This window comes from Triticum aestivum, chromosome 3B, assembly GCF_018294505.1.
Source record: "Triticum aestivum cultivar Chinese Spring chromosome 3B, IWGSC CS RefSeq v2.1, whole genome shotgun sequence".
In the NCBI taxonomy this organism is placed as follows: Eukaryota; Viridiplantae; Streptophyta; class Magnoliopsida; order Poales; family Poaceae; genus Triticum; species Triticum aestivum.
In genome coordinates, this window is record NC_057801.1 from 764137796 (window position 1) to 764144048 (window position 6253).

Here is a 6253-nt window from a genome sequence, read left to right on the forward strand (position 1 = left end):
CAGCAAGTGAATCCGGGCTGTAGCACTGGGCTAGCAGGACTCCGGTAAGCCGGGCTGTAGCGGTCTAACAGGACTCCTGTATTCATCGCGTGACATTTCCCCGAAGGGATAGACACAGGAACGAAGAAGGACACATGCCGGCCAGCCTAAGTGTTCCGGAGCAGTAGCGAGCTACCATGGCTCAATGGAAGCACTAGGAGACATTTCCCGGTAAGAGAGGCTACTAGGAATAAACAACTAGATAGTCAGATCCCACACAAACCAAGCATTTCAATCATACACACAATATGCTCGATATGTGCAAATACAACAAGGCATCACAACATGACTCTACAACACAAGTACTTTATTTAAAGGCTCAGGGAGCCATACATATCATACACACAAGTACGGGTCACACGACCCAGCATTCAAGTCATACAGACAAACAAGCCAACAGCGGAAGAGACATGTCTGAGTACAGACATCTAGTAAAATAAAAGAGGCTTGGGGAAGCCTGGCTATACTACATGGTCCTGCCGAGGGCACAAGATCATAGCTGGGGTAACAAGCTAAACGTCGAAGTCCACGTGGAACTACCAGTGAGACTGAAGTCTCTCTGCAAAAACATAAAATAGGCAAACGTGAGTACAAACGTACCCAGCAAGACTTACATCAGAACTATCTACATATGCATCATTATCAACAAAGGGGATGGTGGGGTTTAACTGCAGCAAGCCAGCTTTGACTCGGTGGCTATCCTGAACTACGACTACAAGTAACTCTTTTGAGGTGGCGCACACGAGTCCACATATTCACCAACCAATACACCACTATGGATCCGCTCCCGTCTCCCTACGAGAACGCCATCCATAGCACTCACGCTTATCTTGTGCATTTTAAAGTATCCACTTTCACTTGTCTATGAACTGTTATAGGCAACCCAGAAGTCCTTTACCGCGGACACGGCTATTCGAATAGATGATGTTAACCCTGCAGGGGTGTACTTCTTCATACATGTTTCCACCACTTAGCGTCTGCACACGACATGTGCTCGGCAGACTTCAAGCGAAAGCCGACGTGGGTGTAGACCACGACCTACCTAAGCACTCAAGTCTCTAGTCCAGGTTTATCGCCTATTCAGGTTCCATCCGCAGGGAGTCCGGCCGAGGTTTCCACATACGGCCCCGAACGATGTGTACAGGGTTCCGTGACACCAAATGGGCGCCCGGTTTACCCGGCCACGTGCCTACCGTATCACAGCCCACCCCTCGAGTCAGCGCTGCCCACGGCCTCCAGCATACTACAAACACCAGAAACTACTTGCAACTCCTGGACAGAGGACAAGGGTGATTAAGAAGTCGAGCGGGGTCATATTTCAGGGCCCAATGCATGGTAGTAGCTGAATCATGGATCACAAACACAGAACTCAGTTCCTAAGGATGGCTTCAATGAGACAACCCACCATGTACTCCTACATGGCCTCTCACCGCTATCTTTACCAAATCGTGTTCACACACTTAGCTCATACACAGTAGGACATGTTCACACACCTCTGATTCATCCCCGATGAATCAGACCTGACTCAACTCTAAGCAGTAGCAGGCATGACAAACAAACATGAATGAGTAGGCACAACAGGGCTCAAACAACTCCTACTCATGCTAGTGGGTTTCATCTATTTACTGTGGCAATGACAGGTCATGCAAAGGATAAAGGGGTTCAGCTACCGCAGCAAGTAACAGATGAATCGTTGTTGTCCTAATGCAATAAAAGAGAGCAAGAGCGAGAGAGTAGGATTGTATCGGAATGAACAAGGGGGTTTTGCTTGCCTGGCACTTCTGAAGATAATATAGTTCTTCATCGGTGTCATTGAACTCATCGTCGAAACCACGTCTATCGGGAGGGAACAAATATCGGCAACAGAGAAAGAAACACAATCAATGCAATGCACAAAATGATGCATGCTATGACATGGCAATATGAATGTGTTTTGGGCTAATGCGAGCTAGAACAGATTGAGATGAGTCCATTTGAACCAAAGATTCAAATGCAAACCCATTTTAAGAGGTTATGTTAGTGCATTACCTTTTTTTACCTAAACAGCAAGGTTAAAATGTTCTAACATGCATGGAAATGGTACAGATGGATAGATTGCATTTTTCTGATCATTTTTCATATATAAATTGTTTGATTTGGAGCTACGGTTGATTTTCGATGATTTTTAGAAGTTTTGGTTATTTTTTGGAATTTCTTGTATAAAAATAAATCCAGAAAATACTTATTGCGTCAGCATTACGTCACAGTGATGTCAGCGGTCAACTGGGTCGGCCAGGTCAAACCTGACCAGTGGGACCCACTGGTCAGTGACCCAGTCAACTAACTAAGTTAGTTAGCCCTAACTAACTGGGCAGGCCCACTAGTCAGTGACTGTAGTAACTAACCTAACTAGTTAATTAGTGCTAACTAGAGTAATTAGTCGGGCGGGGCCCGCAAGTCAGTGAGATAGAGGGGGAAGTCAAACCGGGCAGTGGGGTCAACCCACGCCGGTGAACGGGTCAACAGTCGCCAGCGTTTAGCCGCTGGCGAGTCCAGACGCGGCAGAGCGCTGCGGGATTCGCCTACAGAGCGTCGTTTGGCGCGCTAAGCACAGCTACGGGATGCGGATGCTCGTCCGCATCCAACCGTGGTGGTGGCGCGGCCGGGGAGTGGCCGGAGTGGCGTCGGGGACGAGCTTTGGCGGCGGCAGTAGCTCGGGCAATCTTGGGGTGGCGCTACAAAGCACGGAAGGAGGCGTTGTGGGTGTCTACGGGCTCATGAGATCGTGGCGAGCACGACGGTGGGCTCGGGAACGAGCTGCGGTGGCTGTGGCCACGGCCACGCCATGGCCGGCGGCGAGAAGCTCTCGGCCGCGGTGGAAAATGAAGCTAGGGGACGAGCGCGAGCTTGAGAGAAGAGGGGAGAGGAAGAGGGGCTCACCGAGAGTGCATAGGTGGCCTCAGCATGCTCGGGAAGGCTCGGTGACGGCGGAAAATCGCCGGCGATCTCCATGGCAGAAGGAGGAAGAACGGGGCGGGGACGGCGCGCCGGGGCTCTTCTGGTCACGTGAGATGACGAGGAGGACGAGGGAGGACCGGCGGAGCTCGAGGGCGTGTCGGAGAGGCTTGGGGATGGCTGCGGCCGCGCGAGCGCTGGTCGGCGGCGACGCTAGCGCTTGGATGAGCTCAAGGAAGAGAGCCAGGGAGGGAAGAGGATGCAGCGGGTGAGGGAAAAGAGCGAGGGGACACGGGGCATCGTCGTGGCGTTGCTAGGAGGGGCCGGGGAAGCAGGAGGTGGCCGGGGAAGCAGGAGGTGGCCGGGGCAGCGTCGGCGCTCGCCACGCACCTGTTTGTCCTCCTGGCAGAGGAGGAAGATGACAAGGGGGCGCTGGTGGGCTGGGCAGCCAACTGGGCTGCTAGGAGGCTACAGTAGCGGGCCGCAGGTGGGTGCAGGTAAGCTTCCCTCTCTCTCAGTCTCTCTTGTTTCTGTTTTCTATTTTGTTTCTCTGTTTTGGTTTAGTAATAATGCTAAACCATTTCTTAAAATCCTGGAAATAATTATGGGTGCTTTCTGAATTATTCCAGTGACCCTTAACAATTTCCAACATTTTTGGAGCATCTAAAATATACATAGCATTTAAATAGCCCCAATTCAAATATGTTTGGATTAATTCAAAGTCCAAATATGTCCTGCAAAAATGTGAACCATTTTTGGTAGATGCTTCCACCTTGATCCAGAAATGATGAACATTTTTAAAGGGCATTTTGAAATCATTGAAAAATATTTTGGTTGAACCTATTTGAATTCTTTTTTATGCTAGGGTTTGAACATCCCCATTTCAAGTTTTCAAAAGAATTTAAACATGATGCATGGAAGCTAAAGCAAAGACAAGCAAGGCCTAAACTGGGGATATGACAATGAATGTAACATTATTCTATCAGTTGTGTTGTAATGGTATTCTGCAGTGACTACTGCAGCTTGCTGAATCTCGTGAGATGCTAAATTGATCTAATCCAAGAGTGGTAACCAGGGGGAAGGATGTAGCAGCCTTGAAGCTGTAGTTTTTTTTCTATCAAAACAATTATATGGTTGTACCGCATCTTCCATTGTATCAGGATCTCTTTTAGCTACACAAAAATAGACAGAGAATATGATGGCGTAATGAATACCAACTATCCCCACTGAGAGCAACGCTCCTCGCTCCAAGCGCCACACCCTGCTCACCTCCCTCCGCTCGCTGCCGCCGGCAGGCGTCGCCGAGCAAATCCCACATGGCTCAGCGGCGGCAGGGCCCTTTCCTCCTCCTGCTCAAGGTCGAGCGGCGCGGGCCGGTCGCATCGGAGGGAGCTTGGGCGCACGGACACTGGCGGCGCGGCGAGGCAACGCAAGGTGCGTGGGCTGGCGCGGTCGGGAGTGGAGCCACGCAGTGTGGGGCGGAAGCCCAGGGACAGCCAGGAGTTGTGGCATGCGTATGGGGCACATGCGGCCCTGATCTGGTGCGCATCGGTATAGCTCGATGGTCAGAGGCAGGTTTGCGCGGCGTCCTTCTGTCGTGCGGACTGCAAGGGTGCTCCGGCGGGCGGGGGTGAGGGCCTCTGCCTGGCTTGAAGGCATGACGCGGAGGACCTGACATATTCGATCGTCGGCGTGCTCGCGCGTCAATGCGTCCAGTGCAGGCTACGCTTGGCACCGCGGTGGTCCTCAGCCTCGGGTGGTACTTCACTATTTCTTTGTTGTCATGTGCTCGTCAGGGCACAACGATGATTGCTATGTCTGGTGGCTTTGCTCCTGGTCGGCCGCGGAAGGATCTGGCTTGGAGGCTGCTGTTTTGGCCGCCGGTGGCCTCTGCGAGGTGCATCTGGCTGCTTTGCGTGCCTTCTCAACAGGCTAGTCCTTGGTTGGTGGTCTTGCCGACACCAGTGTGGTTCGTTGAGGGTGTGTTTGGGAGCTCGGGTGAAAACCCTGTCTCGGCCTATGGCCTACGACCAGCGATGGCGACGTCAGCGGGTGTCATGGACCTTTTGAGAGGCATCGCTGCCTCACCCCTCAAACAGAAGGATTAGTCATAGGCTCAAGCCTTGCATGTATCTGACTTCCTTGGGGGAAGGAGTGGGTTTTGAAATGAGCGGATCGTTTGGCGTTCCTCCTGGCAACGGCCTGGGCTCCCTGCCTCGGTCGGCCTTGGCTCCGGCCAACGAGGGTTGGGAGGTGGTTCGGCGCGGCGCTAGCTCTTCTCCGACGAGGGCAGGGCTGGAGGTGGGGGCAGGCGCGGCGCTGACGCTAGTGGGAGGCCGTTTCTTGGCGTTAACTGATGTTGAGTCGGAGGACAAGGAGGACGTGGATCCGGCGGCGGAGGCAGGGAATCAGGCGCCAGCGAGGCCGTCGCTCGATGATTTCGTGGCCTGCGCTCAAGCGGCAGGGTGTGGCGCCGCGGGGGCGCGCCGCCGTTTCGCTCCGGGAGGCCGAGGGGCGCATGTGGTCGCAGTTCGCTTATGGCGGCCCTCTCCGACTACGGGCAGGGGCTCGGTGTCCCTTGGCGGTGCCGCTCGGGGAATCCGGGCACGGACGGCGGCTGCGCTCCTCGCTCTGGTGGACTCGGAGGTTGAGTGGCCGTGCTTGCCGTCGTCGGTGGCGGAGGTGGTGGCAGAGCCACAGGTAGAGGCGGGTGGCTCTGTCTCTCCGAAGGCTAGGGTTGGCTGCGCTGGGCCCGGGCCGTGGAGGGGCAAGTGGGCCGTGGGTCGGCCCATGTGTCAAGGCCGCTTGGTGCCGGAGGTCCGTGTCACGCGGGGGCCAGTGTGTCTTCCTGGGAGCGGGGGGCTGGCTATCTGTGGGCCTGTCAATCCCGACTGGCCCGCGTCGGGCCTGCCTCGGCCTCGGCCCACCCCTGGCGCCTATTTATGGGTGCGCCGCGGCTGCCTCGACCCCTCGCTAGGGTTTCCTGCATCTAGAAAAGAGGTGTGGCGCTGGGCTCACCTCGCCAGATCCATCTTCCTCATCTCCCCACCCCCTCCTCTCTCCATTTCGTTTGCGGCGGCGGTGATGAGCGGGCGGCGCGCGGAGAAGAGGCCAATGGAGCCCGTGATCTCGGACGAGGAGCGGCGGCATGAGCGAGACCTGTGGGAGAAGGCGAAGAAGGAGTTGCGTGCAAGATCAAGCGGCAGATCTGAGCGAAACCACGAGCAAGATGGGCGAGAGGGGAATTGGGGTCCTCCTCCCCCCTGATGGATACAACAAC